General features: G+C 36.4%; 1 long non-coding RNA gene across 1 annotated transcript; it reads right to left on the reverse strand.

The window, feature by feature from the left end:
• Positions 1 to 938: 938 nt before the first annotated feature.
• LOC121035776 (uncharacterized) lies at positions 939 to 17,657 on the reverse strand. Its single transcript, XR_005793066.1, has 3 exons — positions 17,640 to 17,657; positions 14,528 to 14,533; positions 939 to 1,051 (listed from the first exon to the last, which is right to left on the reverse strand). It is a non-coding gene; the product is annotated as an uncharacterized LOC121035776 (long non-coding RNA).
• Positions 17,658 to 23,109: the final 5,452 nt, after the last annotated feature.

A 23,109-nucleotide genomic window follows, 5' to 3' on the forward strand; every position in this document is an offset into this window, starting at 1 on the left:
TAAACATAGAGGGACAGCAAAGGATACAACAGAAGACAAGGGTGAAAACAGATGGTTGATACAGAGTATCTAAGAAAACCAAACCTTAATTCAACAAGTGAAAAAGTTTACACCACAGAATGCTCAAAAATTTCATGTATCAATAGCACCAGATACTTCTATAACTGGGGAGGCAGAGAAGCAAAATATCAGGAGGATTAAGTGAAAGTTGTTTGAGTAGCATTCAGATTGCCATTTCATACTCTTAGATGAGACCCCCCCATTCCTTCACCCCCACTATTTTTTCTGGAAATATATTCATTAGAGAAGATATAATGAAGAGTTTCTGTGGTAAATTATGCTAGATACAGTTGAGGATCTGCATTCTATACCAAAAATAGGACTAGCGAACATATGACATTTGACCCTATATCCTTTCTACAACTTGACTCTGAAAGGTCTGATATTTAAACAGTCTCTACATAGAATATTGGGAAATTCTTCTCTGGGAAATCTGATAAGCTCAAAAGAAAAGACCTAAAAAGGCATATATGGAGAATTTCCAACAAACTTTTCATCTATATTTCTTAGAACTAGGTTTCTCAATAATGGCTATTGTCTGAAAACTAAAAGATAACAAGTGTTGGCAAGGATGTGGATAAATTGGAAATCTGTGTGTTCTATTGGTGGGAATGTAAACTGGTGCAGCCATTATGGAAAACAGTACGGTGTTTCCTCAAAAAATTAAAAACAGTGGGTGGAACTGGAGTGTATTATGCTAAGAGAAATAAGTCAATCAGAGAAAGACAGATAACACATGTTTTCACTCATATGTTTCATTCATGTTTCACTTCTTAACATAAGACTATGGGGGAAGGGAAAGAAAAGAAATAGTTCCAAACAGAGAGGGAGGCAAACCATAAGAGAATTTTAAATACAGAGAACAAACTGAGGGTGGATGGGGGTGGAAGGGTGGTGGAGTGGGGAAAATGGATGATGGGCATTGAGGAGGGCACTTGTTGGAATGAGCACTGGGTGTTGTATGTAAGCTATGAATCACAGTAATCTATTCCTGAAGTCAAGAGCACACTGTATACACTGTATATTAGCTAACTTGACAATAAATTATATTAAAAAATTAGAAATAGATTTGCCACGTGATGTGGCAATCCTACTTCTCAGTATTTATTTATCCAAACAATAGTATTCCATTGTATGTGGATGGACTACATTTTGTTTCACCTATTAAGGAAAAAAAAATAGCAAAATATTAGCAAAATACTTAGACATTAAGGAACACTATCTTTTTTTTTAAAGGAACACTAGCTTAGAAACCAACCTTAAAAAGAAAAAAAATCAAACTGATATTATGATTTATCTATAAAGAGAATAGGCCACTCAAGAAATAGAAACCCAAACAACTAATAATAAAAATAGGGCAAGATGCTCCACATTGGTATTATTCAGGGAAATGCAAATTAAAGCAACATATGTATATCATATTTCAGTTATCAATTTAGAAAAATGGAAGTACAATTGCATTTAATGCTGACAAATGTGTGGGATGAAAATTGCTTTCTCATACCTCACTGGTGGGACTCCAAAGTGATACACTTTTTTTTGGAGAATATGTATTATCTTTTAATCAAACAACTCAGAAATAAAAATACATGCTTAAGAATATATCTACAAGCATATTTGCAGAACTAGTTCTGTGGTGAAAAAAAAATCTTGAAAGCCTAACGATTAAAGAATAATTACTATAAATTGTATCACAGTCATTCTAGGCAATATTATGGGCTTATAACAAGATAATTTTGGAAGAAGAACTTTATTTTGTATTTAGAGTAATATAAATATCAAGGCTGATTCAGAGCAAAGAATATTACCAGAGTCAAGGGAGTCATTTCAGAATCCTAAGAGATCGATTTATCAGTAGTATATAATATTTGCATACATTTACATGCCTAATAATAATGCTTCAAAATACATGAAGCAAAAACTGTTAAAACTTCAAGGAAAAATAGATTAATCCATAACTGTAGTCAGAGATGTCAATACTCCTTTCTCAATAATTGAAATAAGTAGACAGAAAATCAATAAGTTACAGAAGACTTGAATAATATTAATAATGAACCTAACTTAGTGATGTCTATAGAATATTCCACCCAACGATGGCAGAATACATCTTTTTTTTTTCAAGTGTGTATGGAACATTTACCAAGATAGACCATATTCTAGGCCATAAATTTGTCTAAAAAATGTAAAGAGATTCAAATTATGCAAATGTTATCTAATAACAATGGAATTACATTAAAATCAATAGCACAAATATGTCTGGAAAATCCCCAAATATTTGAAAACTAAATAATATACTTAGAAATAACCCTTGGGTAGAGGAGATATCAAAGCTAAAATAGAAAGTATGTTGAGTGGATGGAACTGGAGAGTGTGATGCTAAGTGAAATAAGCCATACAGAGAAAGACAGATACCATATGGTTTCACTCTTATGTGGATCCTGAGAAACTTAACAGGAACCCATGGGGGAGGGGAAGGAAAAAAAAAAAAAAAGAGGTTAGAGTGGGAGAGAGCCAAAGCATAAGAGACTGTTGAGAACTGAGAACAAACTAAGGGTTGATGGGGGGTGGGAGGGAGGAGAGGGTGGGTGATGGGTATTGAGGAGGGCACCTTTTGGGATGAACACTGGGTGTTGTATGGAAACCAATTTGACAATAAATTTCATATATAAATAAAAAGAAAAAAAGAAAGTATGTTGAACTGAATGAGAATGAAAGCACAATATATCAAAATATGTGAAATGCTACTAAAGCAGTACTTGGGGAGGGGGAATTTGTAGCACTAAATAATATATTAGAGAAGAAGGAAGATCACATATCAGTGACCACAGCAACCACTTTAGAAAAGTAGAAAATAAAGAGCAAATATCCAAAATAAGAAAAATAGAAATAATTAATATTAAAGCAGAAATCAGTGAAATAGTAAACAGCAAAACAATATAGAAAGCCATGATTTGAACCAGTTTTGAATCCAAAACTGGTTCTTTGAGAAGATAATGTAATGGATAAACTATTCATTCAACAGATTTGTCAGGAATAAAAGGACACAAATTAGCAATACCAGAAATGGAAGACTCCTTATTACTTCAGAATCTACAGGGATTAAAGTGATAAAAGAAATATTATGAACATCTTTATGTCAATAAATTTGACACTTCAGATGAAATGGAACAATTCCTTAAAAGAAAAAAATTCCCAAAGCTAACTGAAGAAGAAATAGATAAACTGACCAGAGCTATATCAAATAAATAAATGCAAAGTGAAACCATAGTGAGACCCTACTGCACAGCTACTAAAAAGTCCGGCTCTATCAATTGTCATGCGGATATGGAACAACAAGAACTTTCATACACCGCTCTTAGAAGAAAACGATATACCCACTTTGAAAAACAATATGGCAGTTTCTTTAAAAAGTTCAAAAACATACCTAACCTTATGATTAAGTCATTTAGGTATTATCCTAGAAGATAATTTGAATAAGCAAAGAATAACAAATTGTAGTAATTTCATATAATAGAATGCTACTCAGCATTAAAGTGAATAAACTATTCATACGCAATGCAACATGATACACCTTGAAATAATTATGCTGAGTGAAAGACGCCAGACAAAACATTCTATTAATTTCTGAGAAATGGAAGTGAATATAGTGATAGAAAGCAAATTCACGATAAGCCAGGGAAAGGAGTGGAGAGGAGGATCGGGGAAAAATTACCAAGGAACAGGAGGAAATTTTTAGGGGTTAGGGATGAGTTCATTACCTTGATTGTGAATTTCACAGATATATACATATGTCAAAACTGACCACTCTGTACCCTTCGAAAACGTGCAGTTCATTGTGTATTAATTTTATCTGGAAAGCTGTGTGTATGTGTGTGCCTATGTGTGTCTGTGTGTGAGTAACTCATGGAGCTGTCATAGTTGTCATATATATATGGCATATATACACATAAATGTCATACACCCATTAATGTACATATATTCCTATGTGACATACATATATGACTTATGGCATGTGATATATATGTCACATATATATGACAACTGTGCCACAGCTCTATGACTGTGACAGAAAGATCATAGTTAGGAGTATGATGTCAGGAGATAATCCTTGCCATCATCTTTGGAGGTCTTCCTAGGAAAAATACTTTCCTCTTCAAAGATTTGTTTCCCCCCCTGGAAACTGTGATATCCAACAGCAAAAGCCAGACTTCAAGCTAGCAGATGTGGAGAATAACTCTATATGTGATAGCAAAGCAGGTCTTCTCCCCTCTTGATAGGATTTGGAAATAACTAAATCAAACATCAGAGTCACATACAGGGTTTTCAACTGTGTTGAATTGAAATCATTTAAATGACAAAATTCCAAATGTGGCCAGGTTATTATAATACTGCAATTTTGTGCCAAAAACCCTATTTTAGGTTTTAGTCATTATAGAATAATATGAATACATTATTTCCATAAAGTCAAAGCCCCAGAAGACATTAAAAAAAAAAAAAGCCCTCATGATTTGCTCATAAAGAAATCAATGGCAATAACAATTATGTCTAATTTGCATGGTCAAACATTAATTATGGGCTCAGTAATACTTTATTTTCATAATCTTAGAAGCTAAATTGCTAGTGAATATGTGAGAAGACATTTTTTAAAAACTTATTCTTAGTAAGGGGAGCCTTGGGTGACTCAGTTGGTTAAATGTCTGACTCTTGATCTTAGCTCAGGTCATGATCTGGAAGTTCTGAGATTGAGCAGTGCATTAGGCTCCATGCTGACAGCATGGAACCTGCTTGGGATTTTCTACGTCTCTTCTTTGTGCCTTGCCCCTCAACTCCCAACCTCACTCATGCTCTCTCTCTCTCCCTCTCTCTCTCTCTTTCAAAATAAATAAACTTTAAAAATTCTATTATAAATGCTGCTTATAATTTTTGTTGCAAGAATAATTGTTTTAAAAATGTTTATTTATTTATTCTGAGAGAGAGCACCAGCGCAAGCAGTAAAGGGGCAGAGAGAGAGAGGGAGAAAAAGCATCCCAAGCAGGCTCTGTGCTGTCCTCACTGAGCTCTTGATTTAGAGCTCAAGGCAGGACTCAATCTCACAAACCATGATATCATGATCTGAGCAGAAATCAAGAGTCGGAAGCTTAATCTACTGAGCCACCTAGGCATCCCTGTTATAAGCATGATTTTTGAAATAAATCAACACTGTAGGGTGATCTTGGGTCACAAGGTATGTGTTGGCTCATTCACCTAGGCCATATACTACTGGTGCCTTGGATTCTGAATAGCACAAGCAAAAGGGGCTTGGAACAGGCTGACTGTATGCCTCCTTTATTACCCTCCTGGAGGGTAATAAATTTTGGAGATTTGGGCCCAGAGAGGACCAGGGCAGTGCTCAAGTTGACAAAGCAATTAATAGTGCAGCTAGGAGTCTAACTCTTATCACCTGCCTTTCCCACTGTTACCTCCCGGGATGGGTAAGTTCAGGAGTGAGAGCAGTTACCCTGGGGAAAGCAAGGAGCAGCCTAGGGTCAGGGCCCAGGGGCAGTGTAATATTGTGATTTATAATAAGGAACATATATTTGGTCTTTGCAGTACTCCTAAAAAGCTTGTACTTTTCTAAGTGATGAGACCCACAAAAAGTGCCTTTTGTTATGTTAATGCAGTGCCTTTGGGAAGCCTCTAAGGGTGGGGGCTGGTCACCAAGGAAACCAACCCTGTGCTTGGAAGGCTGGATCTTTCCATCCCACCCCCTGAGTCCAGGGAGGGAGAGGCTAAAGGTTGAATCAATCAACAGTGACCAATGATTTAATCAATCATGCCTATGAAATGAAGCCTCCATAAAACCCAGAAGGATGGGGTTTGGAGAGCTTCTGCGTTGGTGAACACATGGAGATGTGAGAGAGTGGTGCTTTTGTCGAGTGCAAAGGAAGTTCCACTCCCCTTCCGCATACCTATCCTATGCACCTCTCCATCTAGCTGTTCCCGAGTTATAAGCTTTTATAATAAACTGGTAATTCAGTCAGTAAACAGGTTTCCTGAGTTCTGTGAGCCACTTAAGCAAATTAATCAAAATCAAGGAGGGGTGGATCACAGAAACCTCTGATCATATAGTCAGAAGAAGCACGGGTGGCAACATGGATTTGTATCCGAAGTGGGGAGACTTGTGAGACTTGCCAACCTAAATAAGGAGGTTAATTGAGTAAAGCTAAAAAAAAAAAAAAAAAAAAAAAAAAGAAAAAAGAAAAGAAAAGAATTTATTCAGGAATAGCAGAGGAATTGCAATTTGGGACATGCAAACTGCAGCAAGCTACAAGCAAGCCTGCTATGGGTTTGGGATGGGCTGTATTTATGGGCAGGGAATATAAAGAGGGCAGTTTAGTTACAGTCTGATAAGATGAAAAACAAATGAAGACCAGACCTAACGAGACAAAGCATGTGCACAAGGTTCACTTTTCAAGTAGAAACAGCATGTGCATTTTGGCCCCAGCAGCATCTTAGCTTTACCTGAGAAAGGGGCAGCTGTACCTGTGAAGGACACTTCATTCCCCGCTCCACTGCCTGAAGCAGAGCTGTCTGCTCAATGAGTCCTCCAGTCAGTCAGGTCACAGAGATTCTCCCAGAAGCGCCCGCCTTACTGACGCTCTGCTAAACTGAACCCTGATGGTGTGCACAGGGCTCCTGCAGGTTTGGCCTCAGCACCAGCTGTGCTGAACTGAAAAGGACTGTGTTTAGTCTACTGCGTGGGCAGATCTCAAACTGTTCTCCTAACTTAGACAAATATTCCTCTTGATGAACTTTGTTATGTTTTCCCTGACTCTCGAGTTGTTGCAAAGGGCCTAGAGGTTTGGTCAGCCACATGGAAAGCTATGGACTATTAGATTAAAGACACCTTTCTTTGGGGCCGTGGAGTGTGAAAATGAGGCTACTAACCAAACTATCTGAGCCACTTGTCCAGATGGCCATGACAAACGTTTATTCTCTGATGAGGCCAGCTAGAATCACACTGCTGATTGAGCCTGCCATTGCACAGATTGCCACATTCACTGTATAGATTCATCACCATTATAGGAAATGGCAATCGATCCAACATCATAGGCTGGGCACAGGGTAAAGAACTCTGTATTCCTGATGCAGAGGCTCCCACTAGATGCCAGACTCTTACCAAAAGTTGGCCTATTGTCTCAAGGGGGCAGGAACCAAATTAAGGGACTTGGCCCCCATTCAGTGCTTATAGACTGATTATATTAGCCCCTGACACTCCTTAAAAAAAAAAACAAAAAAACAAAACCCACAAAAGGTAAACAATGTTTATCCATTTTGAGAGAGACAGACAGACAGAAAGAGTGTGAGAGGGGGAGACACAGAGAGAGGAGAAAGAGAATTCCAGACAGGCTCCACGCTGTCAGAGCAGACCCCAATGTGGGGCTCAATCTCATGAATCATAAGATCATGACCTGAGCCAAAATCAAGAGTCATATGCTCAACTGACTGAGCCACCCTGGTGCCTCTAGCCCCTGATACTCTTATCGAGGCCATTACCATTGAGGGTAATGGTCCCTTAAAACCTTGGGCTCATTTTTAGGTTATGCAATTGCTGTCCCAATCCAGATAGCTGACTCCAGTCATACTATTGGGGCACCTGAAATTAATCTTTATTATGTGTTTGACTTTCTGAATCATTTGTAGTCTGACATTGGTGCTCCTTTTATCACAAAAGTCATTCAACAATTTTGACAATGTCCTGATAGGTATTTGATGGATCTTCCACACTGCCTACCATCCTTATCTTCAGGCATCTAGTATTTTTGAGCATTGGAAAGGTGTCCTAAAAATCAACTCAAAAAGATTTTTTTTATTCCACTTCCCTCACTCCCTCCTAATCCACACACCCAAGTAAGGGAGGTTGCTCATTCAAAGAGCACCTAACAATCAGGATGAAAAAGGTGGGGTGGGGGGGATATGTTGAAAATTTGGTATTCCAACTTGACCAATCCTGAGTCTTGTGGTCCTTTCTTTTCCTTAACAGTAATCCCAGGCTTGATGAGTTAGTATGTTCTCTGAGTGGCAACTGAACCAAAAGGGGTTTAGGGGATTCAAACGTCATTCTGGCCCAGCCACCTGAATTCTCTGGTTGAATACACATGGCATTAGAATGTAAGAATAAAGACTCTTTGATATACTTTACAACAAACTCCCTACAGTAGTCTGCCTCGTCAAAATAGGGGATACACTAAGTCTCTGAAGATTTCATAAGTATGTCCTTATCCCTCTTGCACCTTCTGGATGAAAGGTTTAGATGACAGCAGAGGATAGTTGGGAAAAGGTGACATTATAAGTACTGTAATAGGACATACAGGTTTTGTAGTAGTGGAGAGAGAGCAACAATACTGACACCTTAGAAGAAATACATACCTTAGACTCAGGAGGTGCAAGAGAGGGAGGGATCTTAATGACTTTTACATTTCAGAATTGCCCCGGAAGCCTTCTCTATGAAAGAAAAGTCCTGCCATAATGCTCCCAGATGGTTGCAGGCACCTCGAATTTACTTGGCTGTTGAATTTTCTATCCCCTATGAGAGGGCCCAGACAATAATTTGATCACCATTCGTCTTAACCAGCCAAGAAATCTGTTGGAAATAGAAGAGGAAGGCCCCATTTCTCACATCTAATAAGACACTTGTCAATACTTCTGGATGTCTTTCCCACCCTTATTCTCATAGCTGTTGCTTTGATGCTCCACTGGACAGACAAATATCCCCCAGCTGGTGGCATGTGAGAACCAGACAGATCAGCCAAACTGCCTTCAGGCAATCTTTCTAAAAACAAGAATTAGATTCAACTATTCAGACTGAACAGGGAACTACACCAGCTGTCTGAGAGATGCTGTTAGAGACACTGTAAACTTTTGTCTCCTGACCAATATAGGTCCCACTTGGGGGATTCTTTTCCTTAATTATTATTATTATTTCTTTTAAGTTAATTTTTAAATTTTTATTTATTTTTAAAATTCAGGTATAACTAACATAGTGTTATATTAGTTTCAGGTGTACAATATAATGATCCAACAATTCTATATATTACTCAGTGCTCATCATGGTAAATGTACTCTTAATCCCCTTTACCTATCTCACCCATCCCCCACCTACCTCCCTTCTGGCAACCTCTAGTTTGTTCTCTATAGTTAAGAGCCTGTTTTTGGTTGTCTCTTTTTTCTTTGTTCCTTGGTTTTGTTCTTAAATTCCACATATGTGTGAAATCATATGGTATTTGTCTTTCTCAGACTGACTTATTTCACTTAGCATTATACCCTCTAGGTCCATTTATGTTGTCTCAAATGGCAAGATTTCTTTCTTTTTTTATGGCTGAGTGATATTCCATTTTATATATGTACTACTTCTTTATCCATTCATCTATCAATGGACATTTGGGTTGCTTCCATAATTTGGCTATTGTAAATAATGCTACAATAAACATAGGGGTGCATGCATCTTTTCAAATTAGTCTTTTTATTTTCTTTGGATAAATACCCAGTAGTGTCATTATTGGATCATATGGAATTCTACCTTTAATTTTTTGAGGAATGTCCATACTGTTTTCCATAGTGACTATACTACCTTGCATTCCCACCAACAGTGCATGACAGTTGTTGTTTCTCCACATCATTGCCATACCTGTTATTTTTGTTTGTTTGTTTGTTTTTGTTTGTTTGTTTGACTCTAGCCATTTTGACAAGTGTGAGGTGATATCTCAATACGGTTTTGATTTGCATTTCCCTGATGATTAGTGATGTTGAACATCTTTTCATATGTCTGTTGGCCATCTGTATGTTTTCTTTGGAAAAATGTCTATTCATGTCTTATGCCCATTTTTAATTGGATTATTTGTGGGTTTTGTGTTAGAGTTGTATAAGTCCTTTATATATTTTGGATATTAACCCCTTATTGGATATGTCATTTGCAAGTATCTTCTCCCATCTGGTAGGCTGTCTTTTTATTTTGTTGATGGTTTCCTTCACTGTCCAAAAGCCTTTTATTTTGGTGTACTCTCAATAGCTTAATCTTTTTGTTTCCACTTGGGGAATTGATACAAGTGTAAACAATACTTTAGTCTGAAGATTCACATGTACCGGATGGATCTTTCATACAGAAGCCACCATTAACTTTCCTCACTCCTACAAGTATTTGAGGAAGCTCAACCAATAATTGTTATAGCCCACAGATGATGTGGAGATCTCTTCAGAATGGCTACTCTCAATTCCCTATGGGAACTTCCCAGAAAGAGAGCTGACTCATGATTTATAAGTACTAAGTGGGCAGCTTTACCTAGAATGAGAGGTAAATATGATACAGAAAATAGGATACAAATTTGTAAAATTAAACTACTGTGTGTAGGATTGTTTATATCTCCTCATAAACTCTTCGTAATGCAAGTCACCATTAATTGTGTCCATTCATGAATATGGGCTTGGCACTCAGTCTCTCTGAAACACATGGTTCCAAATTCCACATGTGCCACTTAGGAATGGAGTGACCTTGAGAAAATTAGGACACTTCAGGGTTTTGGATTCATTTTATCTCTGAAAATATGGATGATATGACCAAAATTGACAAATTACATAAATTTGTCTGGCACAGTTACTGCCATATAATAGAGGCTCAGATAAATGAAGGTTCTCTTTTTCTTGTTTCATGTAAAATCTTTAATGATAAAATTGAAATTTTTTATTACTTTTCTTCAGTCATTTATTATTTGAGACTTTAAGTTACTGACTGTCTTTAAGAAAAAAAAAACGATTTGCCTATATTATATGAAGTGCTGAAAATAAATTGGACTTCAGAATCTATAAATCTAGATATAAATTGAGATGCTATCAGTCTTTATCAGTGTAAGCTTCAGAAAGTCACTTTAAATTCCTGGACCTAAAAAATTAGAGATTTAAACTAATTATCACTACTGTGCTACAAATTTCTAAGAGAATAATGTCTTTTTGAATACTGTGTGAAATTACTAAAATATCTTTAAGACCATTGAAACTTATTTTTTAAGGATTTGGAAGGGTCATCTTTTTTTTTTTTTTTTTAATTTTTTTTTTCAACGTTTATTTATTTTTGGGACAGAGAGAGACAGAGCATGAACAGAGGAGGGGCAGAGAGAGAGGGAGACACAGAATCGGAAACAGGCTCCAGGCTCTGAGCCATCAGCCCAGAGCCTGACGCGGGGCTCGAACTCCCGGACCGCGAGATCGTGACCTGGCTGAAGTCGGACGCTTAACCGACTGCGCCACCCAGGCGCCCCTGGAAGGGTCATCTTTTAAAAATGCATTCCATATGTTCTACCTTCTTTAAAAAAGTATTCAGAATACATTTAACCATGTATTGATAAATCTTGATTTATCAAGATTACTATTAAGATTATTAAATATCACAATGTGCTGTTACACTGAACAGTAAAAATATTCATGCCTCATGATTTTTAGATTTAGAGCTTCAGATATATGGCAATACCCTTCCAAAATCTGAAAAACATAAACTCTTATCTTTAAAAACAAAGTCAGAAAAATAGTCAAATTTTGTTTTTCCTTTCAAGTGAAAAATAAATAAGACAGGCTATGTGTTTATCCTAGGTAAAGACTCTATCTGAATATACGGTTGACCCTTGAACAACACAAGGGTTAGGGGCACTGACCCCTACACAGTCAAAAACTATGTATAATTTTTAGCTCCCCCCAAAACTTAACTATTAATAGCCTACTGTTGACTAGAAGTCTTATTGATAACATAAACAGTCAATTAATACACATATTGTGTGTTGTATGCATTTTATACTGTATTCATACAATAAAGTAAGCTAGAGAAAAGAAAATGTAATTTTAAAAAGCACAAGAAAGAGAAAATGCATTTACAGTACCATGTTGGATTTATCAAAAAAAAAAAATCCACATTTAGTGGAACTGCACAGTTCAAACCTGTATTGTTCAAGGGTTAACAATATCAGTAAGATTTCCTGCATTATTGGGGATCCTGGGTGGCTCAGTTGGGTAAGCATCTGACTCCTGATTTCGGGTCAGGTCATGATCTCATGGTTCATGGTATCGAGCCCCATGTTGGGATCTGCACTGACAACGTGGAGCCTGTTTGGGATTCTCTTTCTCCCTCTCTCTTTGCCCCTCCCCCACTCTCTCTCTCTTTCAAAATAAACATTAAAAAAAAAGATTTCCCACATTATTAAATTTATTCATAGAAACAATTTGCATCCCAACTCATTATTAGGCACTATCCTTGGTGTTTTAAAGTATCTGCAGAAAACAACAATGGGATTCCTGGTGACAGAGCTCTATAACATCAGCACTAGATGAGATTCTGGACAGTGTTAGGTCCCTGACGGCGAAGTGAATGTGGTCTAAGCGTTACTGCAGCTTACTGCCAGTTCAGGCTCCATACAGACATTTTCAAAAATTAATTCCTCCAATTGAAGGGTATTCTGCCAGTTCTTTTTAGACACATGGCCAAAGAATGAAATTAGCATCTAGGGGCTGTGTTGGAGCTTTGAATGGGGGTTGGTGAGGAAGAAGAAAAGATGGATATTGTATGCCACATCATTTGAATCCATTACCTCATTTTTACTTCCTGATTATTCGGGTTCATTTAGAAGCTAATAATCATGTTTCTTAAAATAGAACATCTAATTGCCATGAGTGTGACATCTGAGAGACTGTCCAGGATGGCAAAACCTTTTTCAGATCACAGTGACCTAAACTCTGCTTTTCTGCCTATATCAGGGTATACTGATAGGATTGAGCCCTGACATAATAAAGGGAAATGGATTTGGTAAAGGGAAAATACAAAGATTTCAATGACACACCCTGGACACACGTTGAGCAGCACAAAGAAAATTAATTTTTAGATGTAAATTTTCAATGTTGAAATTGGAAACTAATACTATTTTATTAAACATATGTGGCAGGATAAGTGCTTATTGATAATCTCTATGTAGTATCTTTTCCTATGGAGCTGAAGGCATTTTTTCACTCACACCTCCTTAGTCAGTCAGTCACTATGGGAATCACCTATTTTAGTGGTTTATTTGGTCCTCATTAATAAAAACTATAATTGTATCTTCCTAACTCCCTAACTGTATGAAACAGAAAATTTTCTTCATCTAAAGTGGTGAAATTATGTGTCACTCTTTCATTATAGAGTACATAATTTAATTCTAGAACCTCAAATTATTTGAATCATTTTGCAAAAAGATGTCCACTTAAAATAACAAAGCAGGCATGTAATCAAAAGCATTTCTTTAATGGATCACTTCTTTGTTTTTATTTGTGAACACTCACTAAAGGACACTTGGAGAGTGGGCTACAAGCCAATTGTATTGGTAGTGGTGGCTTTGTTTGTTTTGCATAGAAATTACATTTTAGTAAGCAGCAGACCATCAATAAGAATTTGAAGGAAGTGCTCTAGACTTCCTAATATAATATTTCCAAACGTCTCAAATACCCTGGAAAATAGGTACATTACTTTCTCTAGGAAAAATTCTAAAGTCTTATTTTCTTAATATAAATAGTAAAAGAGTTTCTGTGAATTGAGGAAGTTATTGATAAGGCATTTATTACATTTCTTCCCTTTAAACTCTAACTACTACTTACAATCCTGGCTACTTTCTCCACCTGTGACTCCCAAGATATTTCTATGAACTTTCCTCCTTTTATAATTTACTTTCTCTGCATAAAGTTTACTTACTGCCTTCACTATTCCTTCAGAGAGCCTTGTTTGTCGAGTACAAATATGAGAGACAGTTCTAAGGAAGAGTGAATGGGACCTAATGACTTATTTGATACTGGGGGCAAGTGAGATGACAGTATTAAGATAAGAAGAATGAGGAGACTTTGGTTACCAGCAGAAATGGAGGTAGTATATTTATTTATTTCTACAAGTAAGGATCATCTGCTGCCCAATTTCTGAAGAATTTGCTGCACAAACTGAAAAGTTTGTTGCCAGCTTGAGTTCTGGAACATTTATTGGGGTTTCTGTTGTTCTTCCCCAACAATAGAGAAACTGAAAGTGATAAATCAGCACTTTCTTAATGACCCATTCCAAGTTCCATCTTTCTTTATTATTTTCCAAGATAGTTTAGATGTTTTTCTGTTCGTGCTACCTCACCTAAAGGTAGATTTTTCTTAAGATCCTATCTTATATACTTGAAACTGGAAACTTGAAAGCTTTTCACTTTTCACTCTATCCACTATGATGCCAGACATTGTACTAGTATGGGGGGGGAGGGGGGCACATTCAAACCAACCAACCAAGAAAACCTCTCTGCCTCCAAAAGCTTACAATTTAAACATGCAAAACAATTAATGCCATACAATATGGCAGGTATATGGTAAAGAGGAAGGGAGAAGAATGCAAGGAATCAACAAATTCTACCTAGGAAATGAAGCATCACAAATGGCTTCACAGAGGTGATACATCTACCTACTTTTGAACAAATAATAGGAGTTTGCATTCCATGCAGAGAGAGTAGGTGAGTGTAGGTACAGAAGCAGCAAACAAACTGATGTGCTCAAAGAATGTCAAACAGATCAGCATGTATAAAACAACTGTGCAGAGAAGTATTCTATAAGAGATAAAAAAAAAAATGGATAGGCAGGCAGGATGCCCTTTATAGAAGACATATGACATTTCTAGGGGCTTTGTGATTGTCTGTCCTACACACACCTACCCCCAATCTCCATTATGTGGAAACTATGCAGTTTGAATAGGATTTGCACCAGTGCAAGTTCAGAGGTGGGCCATGATTGATCTCAACCATCAAGGTAATTCCACACCCCTTCCACACTGAAAGACACTAACCAAGACCTAAATAAGTCACTGCACTACAATTTCCCAAGGGATTTGTTCAAAGAACATCCAATCATCACAAAGCTAAAAGCTTTTTTAATTTTTTTAATGTTTGTGAGAATTGACTGCAACTGCCCTTTCTCTGAAGAAGGAAGGTCTTTGTCCCATTTGCAGCTAAACAAATGAAGCTAATGAGTGGAAGAGAGGATCAAAAGAAAAGTGGAAAAAAAGTGCATGAGGCACAGCCTTAATTTTAGTGAGATGATCCAGTCAATAAAAGTCAATTGACTTTATCATTGAGACAGAGTTAGTGTTAAATTTCTAATACACCACACTTTAGGAGTCATTAGAACATTTTAGTTAGAGATATAATATCACCAGTTTTATGTTTTAGAGAGACCATTCAAGCCATGTGTGTAGAAAGGATTTGAAAAGCACAAGTCATAACGCTGGCAACCTAACTTGCTAACAGCATGCCCTACCCCTAAGCTCTCCTACAGACACATGCTCTCCAGCCCAGCCTCAGTTTTAGGTTCTCTCCTACAGCAGACCCAGGCAAACCTTGCTAATGCTACCTGCTTCTGTAGATCTTCCCCCTTCAAAATGCCTTTGGCCAGACCTTATCCAAAGTGGTACCACAAGCCTGGCAAGCAGCCCCAACAAGAACTCCTACCATGGGGAAAGGGTAAGATAACCACACACACCAATCTGAAGCCCCAGCAGTGGGCTGGAGGCAGACATCTGGTCTGACTGCAGGCCCTGCCCACTAATGAAAGCATCTCAAAAGACAATCAGGGAAAGTGCCCAGAAGTGTGGTGCTACTGCATGTCTAGCAAATGCCTGGTCTGATTCAACTGAAGCCCAAGGCAGCCCCAGAATGGCCCACTAACAACATGGGGACCAAACTCTGCCCACAACAGACAGGAAGCCATTACAAATGACTGGACTGAAGGCAAAAGCAACTCAGCAATAACAATAGGCACACACAACACACATAGGAGACACCCCTAAAGCTCCAAGTTCTTGTGAACTGGGGATATGGCACTGCAGGGCACTATAAGTACTCTTCTTCATAAGACCCCCACTTTCAAGAGCAGGAAGTGTAGCTGACTCTCCTAACACATAGCAACAGACACAGAGAGTTAGATAAAATGAGGATACAGAGGAATATGTTCCAAATGAAAGAACAGAACAAAATCATAGCAAGAAAGCTAAATGAAACATAGATAAATAATATGCCTGATAGAGAATTTAAAGTAATTGTCATAAAGATACTTACTGGATTTGCAAAAAGTGTGGAGGACCTCAGTGAGACTCTCATCAGAGAGATAAAAAAAACATTAAAAAAACTAATCAGAGATGAAGAACTCAATAACTTAAATTAAAAATACACTAGATGAGAACAGAAGCAAAAATAAATTATTGGGGTTTCATTGAAATAAAAATCTTCTGCACAGAGAAGGAAACAATCAACAAAATTAAAAGGCAACCTTCAGAATGGGGGAAAATATTTGCAAATGACATATCTGATAAAGGGTTAGTATCCAAAATGTATAAATAATTTATCAAACTCAACAGCCAAAAAACAAATAATCCAGTTAAGAAATGGGCAGAAGGAGTGCCTGGGTGGCTCAGTCAATTGAGCATCTGACTCTTGGTTTTGGCTCAAGTCATGATCCCAGGGTCATGATTGAGCCTTGTGTTGGGCTCCATGATGAGTGTGGAGCCTGCTTAAGAGTCTCTCTCTCTCTCTCTCTCCCTCTGCCCTTCTCCCCCACTCTCACTATCTCTACCTAAAATAAAAAAAGAAAGAAAGGAAGGAAGGAAGAAAGAGAAAAAAAAAAGAAAGAAAGAACAAAAGAAGCAGAAGACATGAATAGACATTTTGTCAAAGAAAACATACAGATGACTAACAGACACATGAAAAGATGCTCAACATCACTCATCATCAGGGAAATACAAATCAAATCTACAATGGGATATCACCTCACACCTGTCAGAATGGCTAAAATTAACAACACAGGAAACAACAAATGTTGGCGAGGATTAGGAGAAAGAAAGACCTTCTTACACTGTTGGTGGGAATGCAAACTGGTGCAGCCACTCTGGAAAACAGCATGGACATTTCTCAAAAAGTTAAAAATAGAACTGCTGATGATTCAGCAATTGCACTACTAGGTATTTATCCAAAGGATAAAAAATGATGATTTAAAAGGATACATGCACCCCAATGTTTATAGTAGCATTATCAACAATAGCCAAATTGTGGAAAGAGCCCAAATGCCCATTGACTGATGAATGGATAAAGAAGATGTGGTAGATGGATGGATGGATGGATGGATGGATAGATAGATAGACAGATAGATAGAGATAGAGATACAATAGAATATTACTCAGCCATCAAAAAGAATAAAATCTTGCCATTTTGCAACGGCATGGATAAAACTAGAGTGTATTATGCTATGTGAAATAAGTCAGTCAGAGAAAGACAAATACCATATGATTTCACTCATATGTGGAATTTAAGAAACAAAACAAATGAATGTAGGAGGAAAAGAAAGATGCAAACCAGAAAACAGACTCTTAACTATAGAGAACAAACAGAGAATTGCTGGAGGGGAAGTGGGGGGACATGGGTTAAATGGGTGATGGGGATTAAGGAGGGCACTTATTGTGATGAGCATTTGGTGTTGTATGTAAGTGATGAATCACTAACTTCTGCACCTGAAATTAATATCACACTATATGTTAGCTAACTGGAATTTAAATAAATAATTTAAATAAATAAATAAATAAATAAATAAATAAATAAATAGTAAATATAAACTAAAGTGGCTCTACTGTAATGAGAATGCTAGTTTTCTTATTTCAATAAAAGCAACAGATGGATAACAATAAAAAAAATACTAGAGAGAATCAATCATAGACTAGAAGAAACAAAAGAATGAATTAGCAACCTGGAGGACAGAATAATGAAAAGCAATCAAGCTGAACATAAGAGGAGAAAAAAGAAAAAAAAACTAAAAATGAAAATATATTAAGGGAACTCAGAAACATCATCAAGTGTAATAACATTCACATTATAGGGATCTCAGAAAAAGAGAGAGAAAAGGGGCAGAAAATTTATTTTAAGAAATAATAGCTGGAAACTTCCCAAATCTGGGTAAATAAACAAAAATCCAGATCCAGGAGGCACAGAGAGCCCCCAACAAATCAACCCAGGGAGGTCTACACCAGGACACATAGTAATTAATATGGCAAAAAGTAATGACAAAGAAAGAAATTTTAAACCAGCAAAAGAACAGAAAATAGTTACATACAAAGGAAACCCCATAAAGCTGTGAGCTGATTTTTCAGCAGAAATATTTCAGGACAGAAGGGAGTGGTATCATATATTTAAAGTGATCAGAGGAAAAAAACCTGAAGATTTTTTCAAGGTTCTCATTCACAATAAAAGGAGAGATAAAGAGTTTCTTAGACAAAAGGAATTCATGATCACTCAACCAGTTCTACAATAAGTGTTAAAAGGGACTCTTTAAGTGGAAACAAAAGACCATTAATAAGAGTAAATAAAGTAGGAAGCTCAAAAGCAATAAAATTAAGTATATCTATAAAAATTATCAAGAGTTTCACAAAATGAAAAGATGTAAAGTATGACACCATATACCTAAAATGTGAGGGGGAGAGAAGTAAAGAATGGGCTCAAACTTAAGCGACCATCAGTTTGGTATAAACTGCTGTATGCAGAAGAGGGTACATGCTAACCCAGTGGTAACCACAAACCAGTAATAGACACACAAATGATAAAGAGAAAAGAATCCAAGTATGCCACTAAAGAAAGCCAGCAAACCCTGAGAGAAAAGAGCAAGAAAAGAAAGGAACAGAGAGGAAATTCAAAAACAACTGCAAACAAATAACAAAATAGCAATAAGTACATACATATCAATAACTACTTTGAGTATAAACAGACTAAACATTCCAGTAAAAGGACATAGGGTGGTGGAATGAATAAAAAAGCAAGACCCATCTATGTGCTGCTTACAAAAGACTCATTTCAGACCTAAAGACACAAGCAGACTAAAACTGAAAAGATGGAAAAGCATTTATCCTGCAAATGGAAGTAAAAAGAAAGCTGGGTGCTATACTTATATCAGACCAAATAGACATTAGAACAAAGACTGTAACAAGAGACAAAGAAGAACACTATATAATCATAATGGGAACATTCCAACAAGAAGATATAATGCACCCAACATGGAGCACCCAAATATATAAAGCAGCTATTAACAAATACAAATGAAGTAATCAATAGTAATACAATAACAATAAAGGACTTTAACACCTGCTACATCAATGGATAGATCATATAAACAGAAAATCAACAAGAAAATAATATCTTTGAATGTCACATAGAACCAGATGGATCTAACAGATATATCTAGAATATCCCATCCTAAAACAGCAGAATACACATTGTTTTCAAGTCCACATGGAACATCCTCCAGAACCGATCACATATTAGCCACAAAACAAGTCACAATAAATTCAAAAAGATTGAAGTTATACCATGAATCTTTTCAACCACAATATTATGAAACTAGAAATCAATTACAAGAAAAAATAGGGAAAGTACACAAATATGTGGAGGTTAAGTAACACGCTACTAAACAATGAATGATTCAACCGAGAAATCAAAGGGGACATTTTTTTTTAATGGAGAAAAATGGAAATTAAAACACAATGATCCAAAATATTTAGATGTAACAAAAGTTGTTCTAAGAGGGAAGTTTATAGCCATACACGCCTGAATCAAAAGCAAAAAAAAAAAAAAAAAAAAACCAAAAAAACCTCAAATAAACAATGTAACCTTACAACTAAAGGAGCTAGAGAAAGGAAAACAAAGAAATCCCAAAACCAGTAGAAGAAAAAAAATAATAATAGTAAAGATTAGGGCAGAAATAAACAAACAGAAACAACAACAAAAACAATAGAAGATATCAATGAAACCAAGAGCTGGTTCTTTGACAAGATCGGCAAAACTGATAAACCTTTAGCCAGACTCATAAAAACAAACAAAAAAAGGGAGGATTCAAATAAAAATTACAAATGAGAGAGGAGGAATAACAACTGACATTACAGATATATAAAGGATTATAAGAGAATGCTATGAAAAATTATATGCCAACAAATTGGACAACTAAGAAGAAATGGATGAATTTCTAGAAATATATAACCTCCCAAACTAAATCAGGAAGGAATAAGAAATTTGAACAGAAAAATTAACAGCAATAAAATTGAATCAGTAATCAAAAAGTCCCAAAAAACAAAACTCCAAGACCAAACAACTTCACAGGTGAATTCTACCAATCATTTAAAGAAGGGTTAATACTTACTCTTCTCAAACTATTCCAAAGTATACAAAAGGAAAGAAAGCATCAAATTCATTCTATGTGGCCAGCATTGCCCTGATAAAAAACAAACAAACAAACAAACAAAAACACAACACACAGTAAAAAAAACCACCACAAAAAAGTAGAAACATAAAACTATAGGCCAACATCTCTGATGAATATAGATGCTCAACAAAATATCAACAAAATATTAGAAAGCCAAATCCAATAAAACATTAAAAAAATTATTGACCATGATCAATTGGGATTTATTCCAGGCATGCAAGTGTGGTTCACTATTTGCAAATCAATCAGTGTAATACATCACATCAACAAAAGAAAGGATAAAACCCATATGATCATTTCAATAGGTGCACAAAAAGCATTCGACAAAGTACAGCATCTTCCCATGATAAAAGCCCTCAAAGGTAGCTTTAGAGGGATCATACCCTAACATAATAAAGGCCATATGTGAAAAACCCACAGCTAACATCACACTTAATGGTAAAAAATTGAGATCTTTTCTTCCAAGGTCAAGAACAAGACAAGGATGTCTACTCTCACCACTTTTATTCAACATAGTACTGGAAGTCCTAGCTATAGCAATCAGGCAAGAAAAATAAATAAAAGGCATCCAAATTGGTAAGGAAGAAGTCAAACTTTCACTATTTGCAGATGACATGATACTCTACATGGAAAATCGTAGACTCCACTAAAAAACTACTAGAACTGATCAACGAATTCAGTTAAAGTTGCAGAATACAGGACGCAAAATCAATATACAAAATCTGTTGCATTTCTATACACTAATAAGAAATAAGAAACAGAAAGAGAAATAAGAAAACAATCCCATTTGCAATTACATCAAAACACACACACACACACACACACACACACACACACACACACACACAAAGACACCTAGGAATAAACTTACCCACATAGGTGAAAAACCTGTACTTTGAAAATTATAAAACATTGCTGAGAGAAATTGAAGACAACACAAACAAATAGAAAGATATGCCATGCTTATGGATTGGAAAAACATATATTGCTAAAATGTTCATACCATCCAAACAAATCTATAGATTCAGTGCAATCTCTATCAAAATACTGATAGCATTTTTCACAGAACTAGAAAAAAATAATCCTAAACTTTGTATGGAACCAAAAAGACCCCGAAAGGCAAAGTTGCCTTGAAAAAAAAAAAAAGAACAAAGCTGGAGGTATCACAATCCCAGATTTCAAGATATACTACAAAGCTGTATGGTACTGGCAAAAAAATAGACATGGATCAATAGAACAGAGTAGAAAACCTAGAAATACACCCGCAATTACATGGTCAATTAATCTATGACAAAAGAGGCAAGAATATGCAATGGGGAAAAGTCTCTTCAACAAACTGTGTTGGGGAAAATGTACAGTTACAAGCAAAAAAAGGAAACTAGACCATTTTCTTATACCATATACAAAATAAACTCAAAATAAATTAAGAACTTAAATGTGAAAACTGAAAACATAAAAATCCTAGACAAGGGAGCAGGCAATCATTTCTCTGACATTGGCCATAGCAACATTTTTCTAGACATGTTTCCTGAGGCAAGGGAAATAAAAGCAAAAATCACCTATAGGGACTACATCAAAATAAAAAAGTTCTACACAGCAAAGGAAACAACCAAAACCTACTGAACAGGAGAAGATATTTGCAAATGACACATCTGATAAATGGTTATTATTCCAAATATATAAAGAACTTATACAACTGAATACCAAAAACACAAATAATCCAATTAAAGAATGGGCAGAGGACTTAAATAGATATTCTTCCAAAGAAGACATACAGACAGCCAACGGACATATGAAAATATTCTCAACATCATTCATCAGCAGGGAAATACAAATCAAAACCACAATTAGATCTCACCACAGACCTGTCAGAAAAGTTAAAATCAAAAACACAAGAGACAATAGGTGCTGGGGAGGATGAGAAGAAAGAGGAATCCTCATGCACTATTGGTGGGAAGGCAAACTAGTGCAGACACTGGCAAACAATATGATGGTCCTCAAAAAATTAAAAATAGCATTACCATATGATCCAGTGATTCCATTACTGGGTATATACCTAAAGAAAATGAAAACACTAATTCAAAAAGATATATGCATGCTTATGTTTACTGCATCATTATTTACAAAAGCCGTATTATGGAAGCCTCCAAGTGCTTTGATAGATGCATTGATAGATGAATGGATAAAGAAGAAATGGTACATATACATACAATGGAATATAATTCAGTCATAAAAAGGAATGAAATCTTGCCATTTGCAACAACATGGATGTAGCTAGAGTGTATTATGCTAAGCAAAGTAAGTCAATCAGAAAAAAACAAATACCATAGTTTTTCATTTATATGTGGAATATAAGAAACAAAACAAATGGGGGCTCCTGGGTGGCTCAGTCATGAAGCATCTGATTTTGGCTCAGGTCATGATTTCACAGGTTTATGAGTTTGAGTCCCACATAGGGTGAGAGTGAGTTCATGCCCCACTTCAGGTGAGCTCATGCCTGGCTTTGGGTGAGCTCATGAGCTCAAGCCCTGCACTGGGTGAGCTCATGCCCTGTTTCAAGTGAGCATGAGCCCTGTGTCAGGTGAGCTCCAGGCCCACTTAGGGTGAACACGAGCCTCACTTTGGGTGAGCCCCTCCTGTGATTCTCTCTCTCTCTGCCCCTTGGTCACTTGCACCTTCTCTCTCTCTCTAAGAAAAGAAAAGAAAAGAAAAGAAAAGAAAAGAAAAGAAAAGAAAAGAAAAGAAAAGAAAAGA

Source organism: Herpailurus yagouaroundi, unplaced genomic scaffold (assembly GCF_014898765.1).
Source record: "Herpailurus yagouaroundi ecotype Mexico unplaced genomic scaffold, PumYag 162, whole genome shotgun sequence".
Taxonomy (NCBI): domain Eukaryota; kingdom Metazoa; phylum Chordata; class Mammalia; order Carnivora; family Felidae; genus Herpailurus; species Herpailurus yagouaroundi.